At 37.0% G+C, this 25,516-nt stretch overlaps 1 long non-coding RNA gene across 1 annotated transcript; it reads left to right on the top strand.

Moving 5' to 3' along the window:
* Nucleotides 1-535: 535 nt before the first annotated feature.
* Nucleotides 536-1,768, top strand: LOC307162011. Its single transcript, XR_013821839.1, has 3 exons — nucleotides 536-991; nucleotides 1,223-1,254; nucleotides 1,419-1,768. It is a non-coding gene; the product is annotated as an uncharacterized lncRNA (long non-coding RNA).
* Nucleotides 1,769-25,516: the final 23,748 nt, after the last annotated feature.

Below are 25,516 nucleotides of genomic sequence, written 5' to 3'. Positions count from 1 at the left end.
TCTTCTATGAGCACAATGTGTTACGCACAATTACAAATTTGAAAATACAAACAGGATCATTGCAATTTGGATGTTTAACTAAACTTGTTACTATTGGGCAGCTAACCCACTAGCAAGTGAAGTTAATAGCTGAAGGCCTTGCATAAACAAAACAGTTAACTCATTAAGAGTTTTACCTGTGCGTGCAGATCGCAGATTTTTTCCCTTAGAAAGGGGTTTGCTATTTTTCTGAACATAAGGTGGAGGTCTACCCCTTCCCAGTGACCAGCATTTTTCCTCTGTATGGCCTATTTTCTAACAGGAACTGCAAAACCTGCTTTCTTTACCATAGGGATGTTTGCCATGTTCTCGCGTCTCTCTAATGCTTGTACATGTGTTCTGGTACATGAACCTGCGCTATTACGGTGTTGCATCACCTTAAGAACTGAAATAGGCACACTTTCTTGGACAGTTGCACATGCATTTTCTGAACTAAACACTGTAAAACTTTACTGTAAATTTACAGCGAATTTCCTACAGAATTGTACTGTATTTCCATAATACAGTATTAGGCTGTATATTTTACAGAACAGCTGTAAATATACAGCACATTTCTGTTTTCAACCCGATAAATTCGTAATACAGTATCATACTGTAAAAGCACTGCATTGTGGGATTGATTTCTTTCGCGCTCAATTCAGTTCAAATGTGACGCGAGCCGACAGTAGCTACTACAGGCAAACTTGATTTGTCAGCGGGATTCAACTGAACAGAATAATCATTCCTGTTAACAAGATAAACAGTGTCTGCGAATCTGTGAGCAATTTTTAAGCTTTTGTGAGCTTCGGTTCGTGTTTGAAACATTAGTTGTCTGTGACGCAGCAGAAAATGGGCGACATTAATGTTACATGAAGACGGATGGAAGAATTTGTCATCTGAATAACCTGCGCCTGTGACGATTAGTGGGATTTAGAGTTTGAGAAGATGGAAAATTGTTCAACTGAGTGATACGGTAAGCCAATATATTTTGTTTTTTTTTGCGTTCGCATTTCTACATTGTTTTCACAAATGCTTATTTGGTTTGATTTTGCGATCGCGGTTTTCTACCGCGGCCGCGCAAACAATTCACTCTGTTCCACCTGTTTACCAAGTAAGTTAACGTTAACTTCGATATTTCACATAATAGGCAACATATACCATGTTATTTGCATGACCTGCTTTTGATATATATTTTTCGTTTCAGGCTTTGTAATCTGATGACGGTCCAGTGCTAATGTAAGTGCTTTTAAGTAGTGTTACAGTTATAGTCTATGTGGTAAAATAAAATAAAAAATGCTATCAAATGCTGTCAGTTCTGTGATCGTGCTTTTGAATCGTTGTCAGAATTTTCAATTTTGCTAGCATAAAAAAATCCATGTTAATGCTGTTTTCAAATGTAGTATTCCTGATTGCCATGCCATATGTTCCTACAAATTGCCTAACAATTCAAAGAGAAGTTAGACGGTGTTATCCTTCAAGCAGATAAGTAGATGATATTCAACAAATCTCATTAATCTGTAATATATGTTTTATGTTTTGGTTCTGTTGATCATGGTTGTGCTGTCCTTTTTAAAAATTGTTTCAGGAATTTGCAACGCTGATGTCCAGCAATCTACATTTGCCAGAGAGTCCATGCCTTATTTCCTGGTATGTAAACATTAAAGGTTTAAGTTTAAACCTAAAATGAAAAGCCATCATTTACTCACTCCACTGCAAAATATGTTTTTCTTAATTAGTGTTTTTTTCTTGTTTCCAGTCCAGATATCTAAAATTCTTACATGAAGAAGCATTTAATTGACAAGTAAAAAGTGTCTTGTTTTCTGAAAGAATAAGTAAAAATTTAGTGAGTTTATGCTTAAAACAAGCAAAATAATATGGCAGTGCGTTTTAGTGTTCTTCTAACCCTAATCAATTTTAATTTTTAGGTGAAAATTTTAATTTATAGAACAATGAATAGATAGACAACTACATCGAACCACAGTGGAACCCACAATAGTTATTTTAATTATTAATATTATTTATTAATTCATTTTATTTTGTATTTTTTTCAATTACAGGTCAATCTCTAAGCAACCAGTGCTGGACATTACGTTTGGAAGGTCAAGGTGTGTGTGGAAAGGATCACAGCCTAACTTCATCGCTGGCCTGGCAGCGCTGTTTGCCTCCTCCTATAACTTCAGCTTGCAGTACAGGAAGAGGCAGCACCTTGAGTTTGTTCAGAGGTTAGTCATTAGCATATTTGCCATTCATATAAATATTAGACTGAATTGTGACTTGTCTTGACAGTATTTATTAAGCTGACTGACTACTGGTATGAACAATATGGCCCTGGTTTCCATACTGGGCTTAGCTTAAAGGGTTAGTTCACCCAAAAATGAAAATTATGTCATTAATGACTCACCCTCATGTCACTCCAAACCCGTAAGACCTCCGTTTCTCTTCTGAAGACATCATAAGATATTTTAAATTTATTCCGAGAGGATTTCTGTCCCTCCATTGTAAGTGAATATATACATTTTGGTCCAAAATGAACAAAAACTACGACTTTATTCAACATTGTATTCTCTTCCGGTCTGTTTTTCATCCGCGTTCACGAGTCCACATTTACGCTGCTGACGTGTTATCTGGTGCGTCAATATGGACTCGTGAATGCGGATGGAAAACAGACCGGAAGAGAATACAATGTTGAATAAAGTCGTAGTTTTTGTTCATTTTGGACCAAAATGTATATTCGATGCTTCAAAACATTCTAAATAACCCACTGATGTCACATGGACTACTTTGATGATGTCTTTATTACCTTTATGGACGTGAACAGTGACACGTCCATTGACTTACAATGGAGGGACAGAAAGCTCTCGGAATAAATCTAAAATATCTTAAGATGTCTTCAGAAGAGTTCAGAGGTCTTACGGGTTTGGAGTGACATGAGGGTGAGTCATTAATGACATCATTTTCATTTTTGGGTGAACTAACCCTTTAAGACAGGTCTAGGCCTTAATAAAATTAGGGTATTTAAGCAGCTTTTATAAAAATGTCTAATAAAAAAAAAACATTACTGGTGTGCATCTTGAGACAAAACAGTGGCAGTCACATATTTAAGATATGTCAGTGCAAGTTGTTTTCAGTTGAAGGATTAGTGAAAATTCTATCATTAATTACTCACCCTCATGTTGTTCCAAACCTGTAAGACCTTTGTTAATCTTCAGAACACAAATGAAGATATTTTTGATGAAATCTGAGAGGTTTCTGAACCAGCCATAGACAGAAATGTCTTTGCAATTTTCAAGGCCCAGAAAGGTAGTAAAAACATTGTTTAAATAATCCATGCAACTACAGTGGTGCAACCTGTTTTGTGCACAAAAAAAATAAAAAAAATAACGACATTATTCAACAATCTCTACTCTTTCACGTCATTCTCCTACGCTGTTGACGTAGTGTAAACAGTGTCAAGTCACCTTCATTTATATAGCGCTTTTAACAATATAGATTGTTTCAAAGCAGCTTTACAGTGATAATAGGAAATTACAGTAACATAGATTGTTTTGGCTTTACAGCAGCTCTAGAATAAAGTTATTAGATCGACTATTTTTGACTGTCAAAATGCAGGCGGACACAGCTTCCGTGAGTTGTTCAAAATCTTTATTTTTGGTAAACTCTGTGTACACAAACAATGTTCTCAATGCTGGAGTTCATGTGTAGAGCCCCTGGTGATACTTCGAGCACAGTTTCATGTTGTGTCGAGCCTCCTTAGTGTTTTAAAAAATAGCGATTTTTAATGCTATCATAGTCCAAGCACTCCCATTCAAAAGGCAATTAGACCGAAAACGAAAACACGGTCAAACTTAAGTGGCGTTTCCATCCTAATTATGCTTTTAAATGAAAGTTTGCCTCTGGTAGATTAACAAAAAGACCCTAGGTTGCATTTTGGCGAGAGTTACCCTTTAATACACTCCGGCCTACTCATCCTCACAAAACAGTGTAGGAGAATGACATGTAAGAGAAGAGGTTATTTTGGGGTTATTTTGCGCACAAAAAGTATTCTCGTCACTTCATAATATTAAGGTTGAACCACTGTAGTTATATGTTCTATTTACCAATGTTTTTACCACCTTTCTGGGCTTTGAGAGTTGCAATGACATTGATGTCAATGGAGGGACAGAAACCTCCCAGATTTCATCAAAAATATCTTAATTTGTGTTCCGAAGACGAACGAAAGTCTTAAGGGTGAGCAATAATGACAGAATTTTCATTTTTGGGTGCAAACATGCATTTTAGTCTGGTAAATGTCATGTTTAACATTATCATGTAGTCATGTATGCAATAAACATTGCAAGGCTTGCAATTAAAGTTAAATTATTTCTGTCACAAAGGTTTGGGCTGGATTCTGGCAATGTGTGCTCTATATAAACAGAGTCTATGGCTGCCTTTCCACTGATACTCTGATGGGACCTGATGAGGGGATGATATTAAAAGTTGTAGAATAAAACTTTAAATCTGGCAACCCCACTTCCAAAAGTTTAGTTAGTTGACAGTGCGCATGTAAACAGACACATTGAGTTGATGTATTTTAACCAGGGCAGAAAAAATATCAGTTATTGATCACAACATCCAACATTGCATTTTTTTTTATGTTGTTCAGTTTTATCCAAACAGATTAGTCGTTAAAACCGATATCTGTTTTTTATTTACACATCTTTTGTGCTGTCTCTCTCTGTCAAAATATATAAACTCAGTCCATAATATTTCATTGTTTTTTTTCCTTTCTTTTCTGCCTTTTAGACGATTTCCTGACATCAATCCTGAACGTGGATCAAAAACAAAGAAAGGACAAGTAACTTCAAACAAAACTGGCCAAGTTGTGCAAAAAAAGAACACTGTAAGCCTACAGGTGTCCTCACTTCTGCGAAAACTTGAAGACTTTGAATGGGATTTCGTTTGCACTTGTATGGACTTCAAAACAGAAACAGCAATTCACTGCCATTATAAAGCTTGGAAGAGCCAGGACATTTTTTAATATATCTCCGATTGTATTCGTCTGAAAGAAGAATGTCATATAGACCTAGGATGACTTGAGGGTGAGTAAATTTGAGCTAATTTAATTTTTTGGGTGAACTATCCCTTTAATTAAGTGCTAAGTGTTACCTGTTTGTTGTTAAGTGTTAAAATTGCATTTTATGTTTAAAAAATTCAGCCAACATGTTCACAGAAGGCAATTTTCTGATCTTTGCTTTTAACCAAAATAAATGTTTTAAAACCCAGAAAATGTTGTTTTCTTTTTCCTAGTGTGACTACTATACAATTTATTGCTGTAGACAAGTTTAATATTGTAAAAGTATGTGGTATATACTGTATTTGGTAATTACAGTGGAGTACTGTAAATGCTTTTTACTGTACTAGTGCTGTAAAAATACAGTATGTGGCTGGCAACCCAGCTGCCAGTATTTTACTGTAAATTTACAGTACAATGTTTTACAGTACAATACTGTAAATGCTGTCTACAGTACTAGTTCTGTAAAAATACAGTATGTGGCTGGAAACCTAGCTGCCAGTATTTTACTGTAAATTTACAGTACAACGTTTTACAGTACAATACTGTAAATGCTGTTTACAGTACTAGTTCTGTAAAAATACAGTATGTGGCTGGCAACCCAGCTGCCAGTATTTTACTGTAAATTTACAGTGAAAAGTTTTACAGTGAACGTTTCAGATTCATTAGAGCAAGTCACCTCCTCTAAGAAGTGAACATGCTTTTTAGTTCCATCGCTGTTAAGCATTTTGGGAGACAATTTAGCATTTAGCGCCTTGAGTTCTGCAATGGTCTCTGTGATTTTTACACTTTTCAGTCAGGGTTAACTGCTCAGCTAGTAATTTATCTAGCTGTGTTTGAAGATCTTGAATCTTTGCCTCAGACTTTTGTGCATCTGCATTTTTAGATTGCACTTCTTTACATTTAGCATCTATACTTGAAGATAGACACGTTAACTCACGTAACCGTGTAAAACTTAGGAAGTTTAAAGCCTCAATTATTTCACCATGTTTTGGTTTCTTTTGATGTTTGCCGATTGTGTCCCACAATTGGAGCATTTCCTTATCTGGACATTTAATTCCAATGTACTCTTTCTTGAGTTTACACAAGGTAGGCTCAACTTTTTTGCTCCATAAAGCAAATAATACGTCACTTTTATCAGAATTTTTCCCTTCCATCCCTGAGGGGATCTGAATATTCACAATATTTACAAGTTATACAGTAATGGGACTATTAAAGCTATTCAAAACCTTCTAAATTCTGTTTCATTCAATTCATGCAAATGGAGACTTTTCCTATATACCATTAAACAATGAAAACAGACTTACCCATTCCATGGTCAGAAGGTCAGCTTTAATCCATTCACAAAATCAACTGTGAAAAAATGTCCTCATTCTGATGACAGATCAAAGTAAATTTCAGAAACCTCACTGCAAGGGATCCCGGGTTTCTGCACCATCTGTAAGGGTGGATTCCTGCAGTGGTTCAAGCTGCAAGACTGCCGAATGACTAAAGAAACGTTATTAGCAAGATGGTAGAAAACTGCACATTTTTTGTATATTCCACCCACTGCCACTTATACCAACGACGGAAATAAGCGCAGTTACAATAGCTTATTATGTGGGAGAGCATTGCTATAGATAGTGACTATATTGTATTGCAATATGTAGCACTTCAAAGTCAATACCAAATCAAAACTAGTTAGCACATTAGTTGTAATTGAAAAGGTTTAATGACAAAATATGGTTATGGTTACACTTAAAATAGTTACAAAATAGATGTATGAGATGATAATAACTTATACCCAGAGCCGGACAGTAACGGAGTACATTTACTTGAGTACAGTACTTAAGTACAATTTTGAGGGATCTGTACTTTACTCGAGTATCATTTTTGGGGAGTACTCATGACTTTACTCAAGTACATTTGAGAGGCAAATATTGTACTCTTTACTCCGCTACATTTCTATCCATAACCGTGAGTACACGTTACTACTTCTAAAAAAAAAAAAAAAAAAAAAAAAAAAAAAGGAACAATCTCAGAAACCCTGAATTTGTTGTTTCTCTCTCAAACGTGATTGGATTGTGCAGGCGCCACTGATTGGGACAGCCTATCAGCAATCACCTTCAGCTTTCCGCCAAAGTCAACTCCATGGTCAGATTTAGATAAGAGACGAAACCATGGACGAAACAATGGATGAAGACACAGCAGGTCCATCCCGGGAATGTGCCAACCCGTGGCCCCACCTTGCCAGACTATTTCAATTTTCTGAACAAGTTAATGATAGTTTTCGCTTCAAGTGTTTGCTGTGTTTACCAATGTAAGCACTGTGGCAGTAGTAATGCAATATTTAGAAAATGTACTCTTGTACTCTTGATACTCAAGTACTTTTAAAAACAAGTACTTCAGTACTTTTACTTAAGTAGACATCTGACTGTAGTACTTTTACTTGTACTTGAGTAAAATTTAGCAAGGGGTATCTGTATTTTTACTCAAGTAATGAAGCTGTGTACTCTGTCCGCCTCTGCTTATACCATTAATCTTACCCAGCATGTAAAATGTTACCTGAGAGAGAAAGAGAGAGAGAGCGAGAGAGACAAAGAAAAGAGGCAAAAGGAGAGAAAGGGCCCCAAGAAAGGGACCCAGAGAAGAGAGCCAGAGCAACAGTTTCAATCTTCTTTTATCCTTTCCTTGACCATGTGACTAAAACCCAGATGTGAGACATTCAAACTGACCAATCAGATAATTACACTTCCCCCACCGTACTAAAGGTGTGACAATTCATCGACCCCCAAAGTACAAACATTTTGGCCTACAGGTCTAGATCACAATCAGAAACCTCTGTGCCTTTAGGAACTCCAAATGGTCATTGTGGTAGGAAGAGGGGGTAGAAAAACAGTTAAGATTATTTTTAATTCTACACATACTTGGGTTTTTAAAAGACTCTTTATTTACCTTGATGTACCAGCGAAGGGAGAGGTGGATTAACCACAGACCCACACAACCATACACCTACAACTAGACTGTTGTGTCTCAGACTGGCCACCTGAGCACTAACCCGGAGGACATTTAAGCTTTCCACAAACTGTTGATTATCACCTGGATCAACATACATGGTGGTGGCCATCTTGATTTGAGTAAAAGACTGGAACAGACTTTTGTCATGCTTTTTATACCTGTGCTGCATCATGTGAGTGGGAGATACCAAGTATGGTGGGTAAGGGGGTGGAAAAAGTTATTGATGTTTACTTCCTCTAATTATTGTTGAATTGAAGTTTGTGCTGTGTTATTTAAATTTGTGTGGTGAATGATCATCATCATCATCATCATCATCATTTTTTTTTTTTTTTTTTTGGTATATTGAAGTTTGTTTTTCTTATTTTTTTTTAGTAGAATAAGTACCCCTTAGTTCTATAATACTTACAGTATAAATACTTTTTTATTCTCCTGGTTGTTACCCCTTTATTCCCAAACTTTACATAATGCTCCCTATACTTATGTAAGTACTTAGGTACACTATAATTTTTACTATAAGTAAAATTGCTTTAATTACGCAGTACTTTCCGGGCTGTAATCTAAAGCGTTACCCAATATCACTATAATGGAGGAAGGTGAAACATAAATCAGCACTTATGACATTAGTGATTACCGTCAACCTACGTCCGAATCACAATTGCACTGAGATCTGACCAACAGCACTCTTTTGGGCGATTCAGACAGAACGTTTATGTCTGTTTCATTATTTTAACATTTGTACAACATTGTGTCATGCGCGAAATGCAAGCGCAATGGTCAAAAACGTCCCTTTAGCGCTTGTTTACATAAAGCAATGGAAAAGTAGCGCAGTGGAATGCAAAAAACGTGTTCTGTGTCAACGGATCATTACTCGTGTCATCATTTGTTTATTTCATGTTGTTCCAAACCAGAACGACTTTTGTGGAACACAAAAGATGAGATGAAGAATGTGCCACTCACTTTTTTCATATGATGAAAGTAAATGGTGATCCAGGCTTTCAAGCTTGAGAAAAATAAACTATTCATGATAATATTGTTGTCAGATTTTATTCCAGATTTTGTGTATAAATATATTATACAATTTTCACTATAAAGTCTGTACAAAAATATTGTAGACACCATGAAATCAAAATTGACAATTCTTATTTTTTATGGAATATTTCAGTGTTTATTATAACTGATTTATCAGTGCACATTATAATTTTTTTTCAAATTATGTTCCCTCATAATCTTTAATCAAAATAACTCCCTCTTGTAGCTACATCTCATCTCTGTGTTCACTGCCGTAAGGGCGGGGCAACCTGTCACTCAAATGAGGTCACAGCAATAAAACAACTACAAAAATCCAATCAATTGCCGATGGACAAAATCAAGTCCTGCCCTACATTTTTATTTGTTCAAGAAGCCATTTCACTTTAATATGCCACAATAGGGAAGAAAATACCATTTCAACTTCTGTTTCATACCAACTTTAAGCATCAAGATATGAGTCACACTGACAACCACTGTATTTGGTGACATGTAAAATGTCATGACAAAGAGGCGTCGGTTGGTAGTATTTATAAAGCAACCACACAGCAATTTGGGGATCACAAGCTTTTGATCTTTAAACTGAGCTCTCTAAAAGCTTTCCGTTTGAAGAGAGCATCAGGTCTCAGCAGTGCACTGGGAGCTAGTGGCGGCAGCAGCGTTAGTAAATCATAAGAGTAAACAGAGATGCTGTGGTATGGCAGTCTTTTGAGTGAGAGCCGCACTCCTCTGGCCAGAACTACTCCGGCGTACCTATCAATCACAGCCTGTGATGAGTGCTGAACACATCCACTCACTCAGTCAGTGGAATCTCTGCACATCAAAGTTATGGGTCACTCATATGGAGCACTCTTTCCCGTGAATATTGCACTTTGGAGCCATAATGCCGCTTTAACCACATATGTTGGAAGTGGCTGCCATTAAGGTTAGATAGTAGATGGGGTGATCGGTTTCTCTTTGCAGCCATGCGAGTGAAATGTAATGAGGATCAATGTAGAGGAACCAACATTTTTTCCCCATTTAACAAAACAGCTTTATATGTTGTGTCTGTGGCACATAATCCATTGTATGAAGGAGATTTAAAGGAGAAACAAGACCCAACAAACAGGCACTACATATTTATCTCTTAAACCTTGCCTTCAAGCAGTTATTACTCTTCCCTGAGGTGTCTTTATGCCAGGAAACCATGTATTGCCGTTGATAACAACAATGACCCGAGAACCCCTTGACATATACATCTTAAACCATCTCACTGTGTTTTTGTTCCCTTTCAAAGAGTAAACTGCATGTCCTACACTTTCTCTGCGGGTAGCATAACCACGGCCTGCTGCGCAGCTAACGGAGACCAGAATTACAAGGATACGCACTACAAGCTTGTTGATGCACAATATTACGAGCAAACCTGCCAACTGCGTTTGAAAATATGAACTACCTTTCCACTTTCGATGCAACTTATCACAATATTTTGATGCTCGCGTTAACACATGATAGGCATTATACATTTAATGCTAGCTTTTAAATATTTAACCCCATAAGCCTATCATATCTGATACTTTCATTTTTTAAAGGTGTGATCTCATTCCCCGTTCTGTGAATTTTCACGGTCCTGATCCACACGATCAGGACCAACAGAAAGCTGCTTGTTTTGAACACATTTCGCCAAACCTTTGCTAATGTGACCACACCTTAAGACCTCTAAATTATCAACATTACCAAGACTTTTCTGAAAAATCTGTTGTACACAATCTTCTGAATGCCGTCTACCCTGAATGATAGTTCATACTTTAGTGTGTGAAAATGATTATTCATGCTCCCTCCCAACCATTCTTTCACAATTTGAGCCTGATGAATCTTAACATTGTCATCTTGGAATATGGAATTCTTTTTTTTTTTTGCGCTTATTTGTAATCACTATTGTTTACAGGTTGCCTGCAATTACGACCATAATTCGTGCAAATATCATGGGCTACAGGAATAATGTGGATAAAACCGAGCCTCCTGCAGAACCCAGCAGTTCACCTGCTATGGGGTTTCATATACTCCTTTAAAGCCCATCTGTAACGGTTGGGACTTTATCTGCTCTGCAGGCCTTAGGGCCCTCCAGGTGATGAGTCACCCAACATGTGAAAATGAAATCTTTTCACAAGCTGCCTTATTGTTACAGAAAGCTGGCACAGGTCTTTTAGTTTTGTGTGTTAGAAAAGTTGCTGCATCAGGTGTACGTGTGTTGGCGGGGAATCATGTTTCACTGTCAATTTTATTCTGTCACTTTCATATCAAAATGGATGCTTTGTGCTATGACATGTAAACGAATGAATCTTAAAATGATCAATGTTTTCAAAACCAGACTGTTTAAAGTGCTACTTTAGCTCAAAATATTAATCCATATTCATACAAAATCATGTAAAAGCATGAGATGAGGCTCAGAAATAGACGTATAAGGTTAGCAGCTTTTGTATCCTCTACAACATGAATGAAAGAAATAGCTGTGTGGTGGAACAGTGAAGATTAAAACCTAATGTGTCTTCTGATCTATATGTCATGAATTTTACATTATTCCTTCTCTCTGGAACTGTGACTGTTGCATTTGCTTATATGACATTTTGATTGGAAATCTGAGGACTATTCAGCATGCTAATAGAGCAATTCCAATTCTAGACCAATGGTTTTCCTTTTTTAATATTTCGTCCAATTTGTTCTCCATTTGTGTTGCTGCACCTCTTTCAGAGGTCTGCAAAGGAAATTCGCCTCTATGTCTTGGATTACCAAATTATAGTTCTTCATTTTGAAATTATGCAATTTATTCCCTTTTTTAAAACCAATTTGGTCCAGTAGCAAAGTAACATTAGTTTGAAGTGCACGTGATTTCGCAGATGAAGCTAGTAAAGACATCTCTTAAAATGCCTCGTTCCTCACAACCCGAATCAACAGCGAGTGTGCGGAGTAAATCAAGTAAGTGTCATTGCATTGGAAGATGGTGCTCAAACCCCAGAGGATAAGCTGCTATTTCAATAGATACATTTTCATAAGTTCATTGCAGCTCCAAGCGACAGGTCTAATAGATTTCCTCAATCAATTTGTAGAGGCAGAAGATATTATGCTGAAGAGCATAATCTTATGAACTGTGATATGATAATAATGGCTTTTCTGTCTTATTGATCATCTGATACGTTCAGGCTTAGGGAGTAAATACAGAGAACAGTTGGTTTCCATCTGTTAGCACACGCACACTGGATCACTCAATCTTACAGTACAGCGCATTACATGAGAAACTCCTTTAACAGTGAAAAGTTATTTATGAAATCAATTATGTTTTAAGGCACTATACGCTCTGTTAGCTTCTTGTGGGTGGAATTTTGATGTACTAATGAATAGAGCTCAAGAAATGTCAGTGGTGAGATTTGATGAACGCAACGTAATGCTTATTATACTGATGTGGCACCAGCAAAAAAGCGATTGGTGTTTGTCTGTCTGACCCTTAACTGAGATGATTTTCATGTTGGTTACACTTTTAATTAGAGAGATTATACTGTAATTGAGCTGCTACAGGGCCATCACATCCCTCCGCTGCAGAACGCTCAGTGCAGCTCAGGCAAACGTTACCCCTGGAGACCACAGGGCAAATGCTCTAAATCCCCTCAACAAAATATTCATGCAGGAGACAGAACATAAAAAATGGGGGAAACAGAGAAATGGCCTTTGGAAAAAGGGAGAAAAGCGAGGCACATGTAATTCCATGTGAAGTCTTGTACTTATTTCTATCAGGTGGCTTGTAAACTAACAGCTCCAGGGGGCAAAGAAGATGACAAATATTGTTCATAATGGTTGAAAACTAATGAAGCGTGAGATGCCAGCAAGAGCTTGGAGGGGGCCAGGGGCGATCTTACTCTGTTGTGTGCGTCCCTCCCCTTTCTCACTCCCATTTTCTTTACATTCCCCTCCTTTTCTGCTTCTCACGATAGACATCTCCCTCTCGTTCTTCATCTCCTTTCCCTCCACCTTCATATGCGGTGTTTCTCTCTCTTTCAGCAGGCTGCTTCGAGTGTGGTGTACAGCAAGTAAATGGTACATGATGGGGGTTAGCAGGGAGATATATATATATATATATATATATATATATATAATGGCATTTATCATATATATATATATATATATATATATATATACTCACCTGAAGGATTATTAGGAACACCATACTAATACTGTGTTTGACCCCCTTTCACCTTCAGAACTGCCTTAATTCTACGTGGCATTGATTCAACAAGGTGCTGAAAGCATTCTTTAGAAATGTTGGCCCATATTGATAGGATAGCATCTTGCAGTTGATGGAGATTTGTGGGATGCACATCCAGGGCACGAAGCTCCCTTTACACCACACCCCAAAGATGCTCTATTGGGTTGAGATCTCCATACCTCGGTTGTAACGAGTGGTTATTTCAGTCAAAGTTGCTATTCTATCAGCTTGAACCAGTCGGCCCATTCTCCTCTGACCTCTAGCATCAATAAGGCATTTTCGCCCACAGGACTGCCACATACTGGATGTTTTTCCCTTTTCACATCATTCTTTGTAAACCCTAGAAATGGTTGTGCGTGCAAATCCCAGTAACTGAGCAGATTGTGAAATACTTAGACCGGCCCGTCTGGCACCAACAACCATGCCACGCTCAAAATTGCTTAAATCACCTTTCTTTCCCATTCTGACATTCAGTTTGGAGTTCAGGCGATTGTCTTGACCAGGACCACACCCCTAAATGCATTGAAGCAACTGCCATGTGATTGGTTGATTAGATAATTGCATTAATGATAAATTGAACAGGTGTTCCTAATAATCCTTTAGGTGAGTATATATATATATATATATATATATATATATATATATATATATATAATGGCATTTATCATTATATGGCACATCATCCTTTCAATAAGGGGATAGTTGATCCATAAAATGCATTTCTTTCTTCTGCAGAATGCAAAAAATGTCTCAGTGTTTTTTGTTTTGTTTTTTACAATGAATGATGTCCAAGAAAGTCAAACAGGTTTGGAACAACACAAGGGTGAGTAAATGACAGAATTTTCATTTTTGGCTTAACTATAGATCTCATAATAAGAAATTTAATCACAAAATCGAGAAATTTAGTCAAATTACATTGTATTTTTTATTTTATTTTATTATTTGTCTAAATATGCTTCAGGATGCGAAAAATTCTTCTTGATAATTGAGTATAATTTCAATTTGCTCTCACGAAAAACATTCCTTTATGAATCAAAAGGGAGCTGTGGGTTGGCTCCTCAGGGCTTGATCAGTGAAAAACAGGATCCATCAAAGTGTTGCCAAGACCTCAAACGATGTGCAGGGCAAGACGTGAGTTTGTCAGTTGCAGTATATAAGCTGTCATGGTAGACAGATTCTCCTATGAGAATTAAGCATCACTCTAGTTCAAGCGCTGCACACTAGCCTTTTGGTTCACTGACTAGTGCAACAAATTTAAAGGTCCCAAGTGAAAATGTTGTACAGAACAAAGAACAAATCTCTCATGCTACAGATGTTCTTGAGGATTATCCGAGGATTATCCTGGTATCAGTATAAATAATAATTATGATGATTGGCATCTGCAGAGGGCATTGCTGCAGTTTTTCCTGACCACTGGGCTTAGATATTACGAATTTATGGATTGTATGGTAGGCTAGCACTTGACTTTACAGTAGGTATCATATATATATATATATACTGTATATATATGTATATGTGTATATATGTGTATATATATGTATATATATATGTGTATATATCCAATAATGCTATCCAATCATTGCACTCAAACCCAGAGGATATGACCCAGACAGCAACGTAGTGTCAGCCCAGATCCAGCCCACATATGGTAGGCGTGAAATCCTTATGTGCCAGATGTGGCCCGGATCTGGGCCGACACTATGTTGCTATCTGGGGGCTTTATCAAACCAGTTATTTTTGAATAATTATCTATTTGAAAATAGTCCTTTATTTGAACATCTTCAATTTGATCTAAATATTTATGATTGCATATTAAAGTAAGTACATGAAAAAATTTGAACATTTAACACAATAAGTTTCCCCAAACCTTTAATTTAATCCCCCAAAAATAATTTTTAGTCATAATTAATATTTTAAGCTTTGTCTAATTCAAATGCTCTTTCGATTTGTTGTTTGTATTCTATTCTTGCCTTTCTTTAATATAAAAGGTGGTCAGACTCTGAAGTACTGCGCATACACTTTTAAAGGGGACCTATTATGCAAAATTCATGTTTACATGGTGTTTGAACATAATTGTGTGTTGGAAGTTTGTGTACACAACCACCCATAATGGTAAAAATCCACCCACTCCTCTTTTTTTTATCCCCATAAATCATAATTTATGCTTTTAAATCAGTTAATAATTTAACCATAAATCCGTTTTTGTGATGTAACAAATGCTTAAGCCCCGTCCACGACTGCTGACGGACTCTCCCTATTAGCATAGACCCCGCACTGAGTGAGTTGTACACAGTCCGCCATGTTTACCTCCTCGCCAGAGCATTTAAAAGCAGCATTCAAGTAAGAAATGTATTATTTTTAAAACTATTAAGTTATTCAATCAAGGGTGTGAGTGATTTTCTGTTTTTCTTTTGTTGTTTGATTCATATTAACAGTAGCCTATATATAGCACAGTGGCGGCTGCTGGTCTTTCAAAGAGGGGAAGCTCATTTTCGGCCTACATCATAAAAATTGTCCATTTACTTATCCGTAAATTCTGCCCTACGTTCCTTTTCAACAAAATGAAGCAGCAGTTTGCTAGCTGGCTAGTTCACCCCTACGACGCTATAGCCTAGCCTACTGTATGAATGAATGAATGAACAAACAATCTAAAAAAAAAAGATATTAAACTCGACGGAGGAAATATGGGAATTAGGTTAAACTGAAACAAGGAATGTGGTGTATAATTGTGTGAAATGTATGATGAAAATTGGCCAGCATTTTCGCCAAGCAAATACCAAGAAATAGGTTGCAGCAGTTTGTCTTTCGACTACACTTGCAAAATCTGCGATGGGACTGAGCTTGAATAGCTTCAGCGTCAGCGACTTTTTATAATACAAAATCGCTGTCAATCAAAAGTAGATGCAGTCTTTCGACAGACCCTCCAATCATCACGCAGAAGCCCGGAGTCCAGGCCAGCCCACTCCTCCATTCACCCCTAGAGACGCTGACCGTCCGTGGGCGGGACATAATCGCAGCATTTATCCAATGATCGTCTAGTTTCGAAGCACTGAAAAAAACTGTTCAAAGCAGCCCAATTGAAGTCAATGGACGTTATGCTTCAACAGGGAAATGCACTGTGACGCTACGGGAATGTATGAGAAGGAAATCGAGTCAGCCGACCTGCTATATGTAACTGATTCTGAACGAACTCGTCTTCGAGATGAACGTGTTCTAACGCATTTTTAGTCAATAAAATGTTAACACAATAGTGCATATTTGACCATTAATTTTTTACGTTATAGGGGAAGCTGAGCTTCCCTTGCAGTCTTAAAAAAATCCCCACTGATATAGCAGTAGCTACTTATTATATGCTACTTTCACAGATCTAATACACAGATCTAATATACACATTTGATTTCTTTGATTGCTGTTTACGCTCACACACATAACCGACTGTGTTCATGTGAACTTTGTTTGACATAACCGTGTGTGTGTTTAACAGTTTAAGCGCAATCACACGTGAAAAAGAACTTAAGTTTAATAAAGTTTAATATTCACACAATGCGCCGTCTGACATCTGAAGTCAGAAAGCTCTGTGCGCATGCTTCAGATGTGTGTGTTCAGAAAACCACTCATCAGAAGTTTAGACTGATATGGCTTTAAAACCATGCCGATCAGGGATGGGCAACTTCGGTCCTGGAGGGCCACTGTCCTACAGAGTTTAGCTCCAACCCTGAAAAAATCACCTGCCTGTAACTTTCTAGTAATCCTGAGGACCTTGATTAGCTTGTCCAGGTGTGTTTGATTAGGGTTGGAGCTAAACTCTGTAGGACATTGGCCCTCCAGGACTTAAGTTGCCCATCCCTGATGCAGATACTACACTTTCATGCTCAGGGTTTCTCAAACTCGGTCCTGGAGGGCCACTGTCCTGCACAGTTTAGCTCCAACCCTGATCAAACAGGGTTGGAGCTAATCTGTGCAGGACAGTGGCCCTCCAGGACCGAGTTTGAGAAACCCTGTTCATGATGATGAAGAACTGCAATGTGCAATGTCACATGAGCGTGACTGCCAAAACCACACAGAAGTTTTGTTCGTTTTTGGCAGAGTATCCGAGGCACAAGCTGTAGGCTCCGCCCTCTTCTGGAAAGTGGGTTGGGGAGCAGCAGCTCATTTTAAAGATACATGCATGAAAACAGCATGTTTTTCCTTCTGCTCAAAAGAGGGCATTTAAAACATGTAAAATATATAATGTATAATAAATGATCTGTGGGGTATTTTGAGTTGAAACTTCACGGACACATTCTGGGGACACCTGAGACTTACATCTTGTAAAAAGGGGCATAAAAGGTCCCCTTTAAATCACAAAATATGCATTGGAATATCATGACACCATTTTTCTTTGTTTCACAATACTCGTTTAATGATTGTAAACTGAGGTTGGTGTCTTTGTATCTGTGCTGAATTGTACATAAATAAATCACAACAATCCCATGCTATGCCCACAGCCATTGATACAGGCTGCAGTGGAGGTTGTTTTACGCTACCATTGGAAGCTTCCTTTTTTCGAATGTGGAAGTGTGATAAAGGCCTATTGTGCTTCATTAGTGTTGCACTTCATCTGATTGATGCATATGCGTGTGATGGTGCTCGTTTGATGTGAAGTTTAACACAGACTTGCACTCTGCATTAAATCGCATACTGTTGCCTATAGGTACTACATTTGGTTTAAAACTTACTTTGTGACAGTTAAAAAAGTGCATTATATATTGTATGAATGTGTGTAGCATAGATATATAAATACATAGATGCCTCATGAGTGTCTATTTCCATGGCATGCTATCCAACCTTATTTTTCAACGTGGAAGTAAGGTGTGTTTTCTGTGAATGTGCGAGACTTCCTATTTATTAGCTGCTATAGGGAAATTACGAGAATAACATATCAGTAAACGTGCAGTAAACTTTAAAACTGTTTGCGCTTCAAACCAGCGTAAAGTCATCTATCTATTTCTGCAATATACATTAGCAGATTATTTTCACAACATTTAGTTTATCAATAATGTGATAATTCTGCACATGGGTGTTGCATGTTGCATATTGAGTTATAGGCCTACATAAAAACACAAACCAGCACATTCTCACCTCTGAAAGGTTATCCCATTTTGTCTGGAATTTATAGCTCAGTGGTTTTTACAGTCATTGGCTGCACAGTGCTGTGACATTTTCTTTGAAAACTAATTGATTTGTTAGTGTGAATGATAAGCAGCTAGAAAGTTAACCATTCCAAGATGGCGGACACGTCAACATGTCTGGAGGGGTTGAATGTGGAATCTACGAATCTATAAGCTGTGTCTCATTTCAAAGGCTGTATATGTTATTGAGACTGCACCATTTCAGTAACATGACCACTACATTCCAAAGTCATTAAGAAATTACAACAATTTATGTTTCACTTGGAATAATGGTCAATTTTATAATGGTTACTGTTCTGAAATAAGACATCCTTTATGACGTGCACAGCCTACACATGCGTCCTCCAGAGGACGCAGCCTTTGAAATGAGATGCAGCTATTGTGTGTGGTATGTTGTCTCTGTCATGTGAACTACGCCATCAGGTGCGTCATTAAATACTGTTTGATATGAATTCGGACATTCTACTTAGCTCACATAGGCCTACTGTTTTTTGCCTATATTTTAGTGTGGAAGTATATTTGGATGCATCATTGCTTGTTAGAAGGAGGAACAGCCTTTATGAAAAAAAAAAAAAACACTTGTGGAATTTCAAACATTTACAGCTAGGATATAACCGTAAATTGTATCTTACGCAATTGGGAAACCGTGTCTTGAAGGCATAAAACAACACACACACATCTGTAAAGCACTAGACAAGCTCGTTAAACTATGTGCTTACTTTAGTTTAAAGCGCTTAATATGAAGCACTGGGTCAATGCTGTGGGGAAAGTGTTTAATCCAAGCTGCAGTTCACTCAATTTTCTAGATGCATTTTATATAAATGCATTTTTTATTATTGCAAAGTGTTGTCACTGGTGGATATTATCCTTGCACAGTACACAGACCCGACTAATCAATCAGTTATGAAATTTGTTGTCCATTATTTTTATCATAGTTTTTTATTATTATGTTATTGTTGCAGCCGCTAATTAATTATCAGAGTTAGTTCTTCCACTCAGTAATATACTTCTTTATTATAACATGGTAACACTTTACATTAAGGTTTCATTAGTTAACATTAGTTAAAGGGGTCATTGGATGCCCATTTTCCCCAAGTTGGTATGATTCTTTAGGGTCTCCATGGAAAGTTTGTAACATACTTTGGTTAAAATTCCTCAATGGTTGTGTAAAACAACACCCTTTTTACCTCCTCAAAAACAGCTCTGTTCAAAACAGCAACTGCTCACCTAACCCCTCTCTTCCATGGGGCGTGTCACACAAGACACATAAAGTGCTGCCATGACAACCTGCCTTGGCGGACAGTATACAAATGGCTGAGGGTGGAAATATTCTAATACGGGACAGTCCGTCAGTGGTCGTGGGCGGAGCATGAGCAATATGACATATCATTGCTCAGAAAATCCAAATGGCTTGATTATTGAGAGTGTTTAGACTTTTTGAGGATTAAAAAAAAAGGAGTGAATGAATTTTGTTTCATTGTATGGTGGTTGTGTCCACACACTGCAAAGACACATTTGAAGAGTTCAGATGCAAAAGCCTCTAAGTGCCATCTGAAATTTTCTTCAAGAATGATAATTTTTATAAAGATTGTATATTTAAGTTAAGTAATTTCACTTAAATGACAATCAAGAGGTAATCTGCATTGCCATTTAAGTGAAATTATTGAACTTAAATATACAAGCTTGATAAAAATGATCATTCTAGAAGAAAATTTCAGATGGCACTTAGAGGCTTTTGCATCTGAACTCTTCATTTATAAACACCGCATAAAAGTGAATTTTGCATCCGATGACCCCTTTGACTACTTTAGTTAACACGAACTAAGAATGAACAATACTTCTACAGCATTTAATAAACTTATTTTATTTTAATTTCAACATTTACTAATACATTATTAAAAGTTGTATTTTTTAACATTAGTTAATGCACTGTGAACTAAACAAACAATGAACGACTGTGTATTATTATTAACTAATGTTAACAAAGATGAATAAATACTGTAACAAATGTATTGCTCATTGTTAGTTGTACATGAACTAATATTAACAAATGAGATCTTATTGTAAAGTGTTTCCTATAACATTATACATTTTATAATGTGGCTCATAGTTGTTCTGGTTAACATTTACTTTGTGTCAGCAGGGTTAGTTCACACCATCTCTTATCCTACAATCCAGTGCAGCCTCTGCTCTTACAACTTATCATTTTTCTGGTTTCCACCCCCTACTGTGACTGCAGACATATTTAATTCATGCCTGCACTTTTGCAAGCTAAAGAAAGAAAAAAACGTAAGATGACAAACAAAGCTTACTTTCACTATTCATTCATCTCTGCAGACTTCAGACAAAAGAGCAACAAGAGCTGCCTGCGTGTCTTCCACCTCAGCTAGGTGTATCGATTGACTGATTAATTCCATAATGTTTCAGAGTTTTCTCAGAATAGACCTCACAATGAACTTGCATTTGATATCATATCGCACAGCATTACAAGTTTATGACAGGTTTTGTATTCTGTGTGGCTTATAAAAATCTAATTGCATTATTTGGGTCTGGTCTCCTCAAAAAGTAATTGAATTATCCATCGGTACCTTGAGACAAAGAGAAATAGAAAAACTGCAATGCATTATTCATATTTTCCTCTGGAAGCTTATTAAGTAAAACAGACCACACCACATTTATGATAGCCCTTTTATTTTTAATTATGTATGCGCTTCTTGTTACCAGAAAAAGAATACCCACTGCAAAGTGCTAGTTACTGCATGGTTTTATTTTTCATTCAGCTTGCACTGTTAAATTACTCTATTAACACAAATTGCTGTTTGTTAGTAGAGAAGAATGTGTATAATCTATTAACTGTAAAACAGACTATATGCTTGTAAGACATACTAGCGGCTATAGCTTAGTGACAAATAAAGCATGCATTGCCATTCATGACAACTTCAAACCTCGCAGCACCGCCACATCCCAATGAACGACAGATAGAGTACCGTATGAATACAAATGGATGCATTGCAGCCGCAAGGTTGATTACACTAATTTGATCTGCTATTCATAAACAGTTCTATCACATACTCTTGACAAATTGCTTTTTAGAAGAAAAGGAAAAAAAGACCTAAGCATAAAAATCAAGCCACATACACACTTGAATTGGAGCACATAACAAAGGCTTATGCTACAAAATTAGCTGGGTGATAAAAGTCACTTTGTGGATGTGTGTGAGTGATTCTTCATTGTCATGACTCAAGCTCAGTTTGAGTTTCGATTGGCGGTCACGACTGAGTCAGAACTCAAATGGATAGTGAGCCTTTGGAGAAATATTTAACAGACCGACCTTGACAGCACAGCTGAAAGAAGAACCGATAGTTTGAGGGTCAATACTGTAAGAGAGTCAACAATAAATAAACATCTTTTAACAGTTCTAACTTAGTTTAGAAATGTAATCTCTTTATACTCATGTTGGCTTTATGTTTTGAAAAACTTTTATACCATTTTTAAGAAGTTAACATTTAATGAGTCTTAAAAACATCATTGTAACCATCAAGTAAAAATGAACACATGCATTCATGTCATGATGTAATTACCGTAATTTCGAGATGAAAACAAGTGATGTTCTACTTTGAGCTGTCCAGCGTTCACATGGTACAAGTAGGAGCTCTCCGAAAATTCTCAGCTTACAAACTACCAGCAAGGATGTTAATACGTTTTACAAATATTTAGAAAATATTTAGTCATAATTATGATAATTACGATGTGGCGTGAACACATCTATATTTTGTGTACATAGTTGAATGATTTATAAAAAGTTTTTACTGTAAATATTTTTTTTAATTTTTACAAATATCATGACTAATTAATTCATAAATGTCATTAATTGTGAATTAATAATTAATGATAAATCATTAATAAAAGGTCAAGTTATCTGATATTTTATGAGACCTATTGATATTGACACACAGATGGTCTGCGGGGGTCCTGTCAATGGTATCAATTCTTTCTTTTTTTTTTCTTTTTTTGCATGTTGGTTAGACCACAGGACTTTCATTTGACACACAAATGTGTTTTTAAATATTGACAAGTAGTGAAGCTGTTTTGTGAAAATATTATAGGCAAACTTATGCCGACCAAAAAGTAAAATGAGTTTAAATAAAGCAATTAAAGTACAATCAGAAACATCATAGAAGTGATGTTTGTAGTATTTAGTGTAAAGTGTTTATAGTTGTTTTCATGTATTTTTATCATGCCATTGACCCATGAATGCGTTTATTAACCACACAACATGGAAGAGAAGCTATGGGAAGAAACGCTTTAAGACAATCACTGTGCAGGCTTAAACTACAATGTATGTTGCTATTACAAACTTAGATATTAAAGTTTTAAACATAATAATGATGATCTATCTAAATGTATTACTGAGGCTCTGCTTCCTTGGCTCTGGTAATAGAATTCGTCCTGATAGAACCTGGCAGAATGATGCATGAATATGGATTGGCAGGATTACAGAGCAGTGTCACGCTTACAACCCAGGACACAGATAGCCGTAGATGTGATTTTTTTTTGCAACCTCATCCTGCCAGGAGTAATTCAAATTCAGAGTATAAATGCAGAAATGTATTTGCTATTCATAGTTCTCGTGGGCACCTTTGCCATCGATATCAGCTTGACACCTTTTTGGCGCTGTAACAGTCGAGGAGTCAGAAATGTCCCATAATTCTATCCTGCCCCTCTCGCCGACTTTATTAAGAACTAGGCTACTATAAGTCCTGTTTTTCATGACGTTGAGAGAAAAACATGAGGGCAGCAGTGTTTGCATATTCGGTAGCGACAGTTGTTCTAGAGAGCTGTTTTTGTTTGCAGTTGAGTTCTGGACAGATTAAGACAGTAGATTTCCGTTGTTTGAGAAGAGGAAGAACATGCCTCGGTTTGGCTTTGTGACTGTTTCGAAAAATGATCGCAATAATTCGACCAAAGGCAAATTTTCTGCTTCAGCTTTTACCCATTTAAAATGTCATCCAGCTCTTTTTGACATAAAATACATTTTGCCCATTTTAAATCACAATAGAGAGACACTTTTTTTTGTTGCTTCATAGTAGGCCTAATTTGTTGTTGTTGTTTTTTTGCTTTTTATGTGCTGTGATGTATCTCATAATTAAGTAATATTTTTTCAACATTTATCTACTATAAATTAAAGTGGTTTTGAAATCTACAACTTAAACTGTGTAAATGAACATCAAGTGCAATGGGTGCTGTTGTTTCTACCCACCCCACTACCAGGGGTTTGTTAATCAAATTTACTTTTAAAATGTCTAATGATTTGTATAACAACTTCCACAAAGTCAAAAAGATAAAAAAATAAAATAATAATAATAAAAAAAAAATTATTATCCTCTCTGTCTGCTCAGACATGACATTAATATTCAGAAAAATATTTGAGTAAATGTTATTTGGCAATCAAATCATAATGATAATTTATGATCATTTATCTTCATCCCTGTTTCTAACTCCTTTCTAACCTGGTACACCCTCCCCAACCTGTGTAAGCATATTTGTAAACTGCTTATAGTTCTTGTCAAAAGAAGTCTCTGATGTTTCTACTTCCATATACTGTTTAAGAGATATGAAAGTTTTTTTTTTTAAATAAATTGTGTGAAGTTTTTGTGTGTGACAATCTTATTGTTGACTGTCTGTGCTACTGAGATATGGTTCTCAAAGTTCCTCTAATTGTAATGATTAAGAAATCGTCTCTGAAAGTCTCTTCATTTTCTTTCATCCAACAAAGACTGCAGAACAATCGGTTCAGGCTTTACTAAATGCAAATTTCCATTCACTCTAATATTACTGAGCAACTGAACGTATTAGATAAATAAAAGTTTACTGGCATTTCAACATGGTCTGATGGTGAATTGCTGTCTCCATTTTCGTAACACTGAAAACAACCAGGCTGCGTGCCAGGCATTGTATTGCCTGATAGCAGATGTTTACAAGAATAGTGAAACATCTTGACATGTCACAGCCATTTCATCATTTTTCTATGCTGCTAAATCTGGCCAAGAATCACCTCCTGTGTGCCTGGAGAACAGCCTGACAAAAGAACTAATACATAAAGTCCTCCAATGAGAATGACAAACATGGAATATCAAATGTTGTGTACTGCCTCAGACAAAGGTCTGCGAGGATCTCCATTTGGAAGATTGGACAGGAAACTTGCATGTTCAGAGCAAATCTACTGCCAAGATACTCAACAGAGGGCTTAAATTTGAGCGTGACGTACTGCAGATTTGCCAAGCAAATACCATTAGGTGTTGAGAATTAATTGTATCTTTTCAGGAGGGAGGATTTTCAAATGCAAATGTCAGCTCATTTTAGCAGGTAATACAAAACTGCCAGAAGGCACTCGGAATGCTGTCTCTCATCATTAAACCAAGCTGCCGGATTTATTCACATTCGCACAGGATCTGCACTTCCCCACCAGTAGCCGTCGTGATCTCCCTTGTCATTTTCTTCCCTTTTCACAAACACGCTACTCTTCCTAAATTGATTTAGCTCGCTCCCTCGCGACTCTTTGTGCTTCATCATTCAGAGCGATAAGTTTAATTTGTATGTTATCGCATTAGGGGCCTTATTATTGCCGCTTTTGCCAATTAGTTCACATAGTCAATGTGAAAAGACCGAATGGAGCACAATATTGCTTCACCATACAGCTCGTGAAAGATGACACCGGTTCACCCAGTAACTAAATTATGACCTGCATTAAACTATGAGCAATGCACACTGATGCCTGCACCTGATTAATAGATGTACCCCACCTGTTTAGACATTGTGCATGAGGAATTCACCACTGATAGTCACGCGAATGGGTCGCTCTCCGAAAGATCAAGCCGTGACTGCTGGGAGTGAGACAGTCTTAGCATTATCTGCCCTGGCTCACAGCCAGCGGCACGCTACAGATTCATTTAGAAGTAATGGCTTAGCCAAAGCGCGTATGCGTGCCCGAATCAGGGAGGGAGGAGCCCCGATGACTGG

This window comes from Squalius cephalus (assembly GCF_949319135.1).
Source record: "Squalius cephalus genome assembly, chromosome: 7".
NCBI lineage: Eukaryota > Metazoa > Chordata > Actinopteri > Cypriniformes > Leuciscidae > Squalius > Squalius cephalus.
This window is presented reverse-complemented; position numbering and strand designations above follow the sequence as displayed.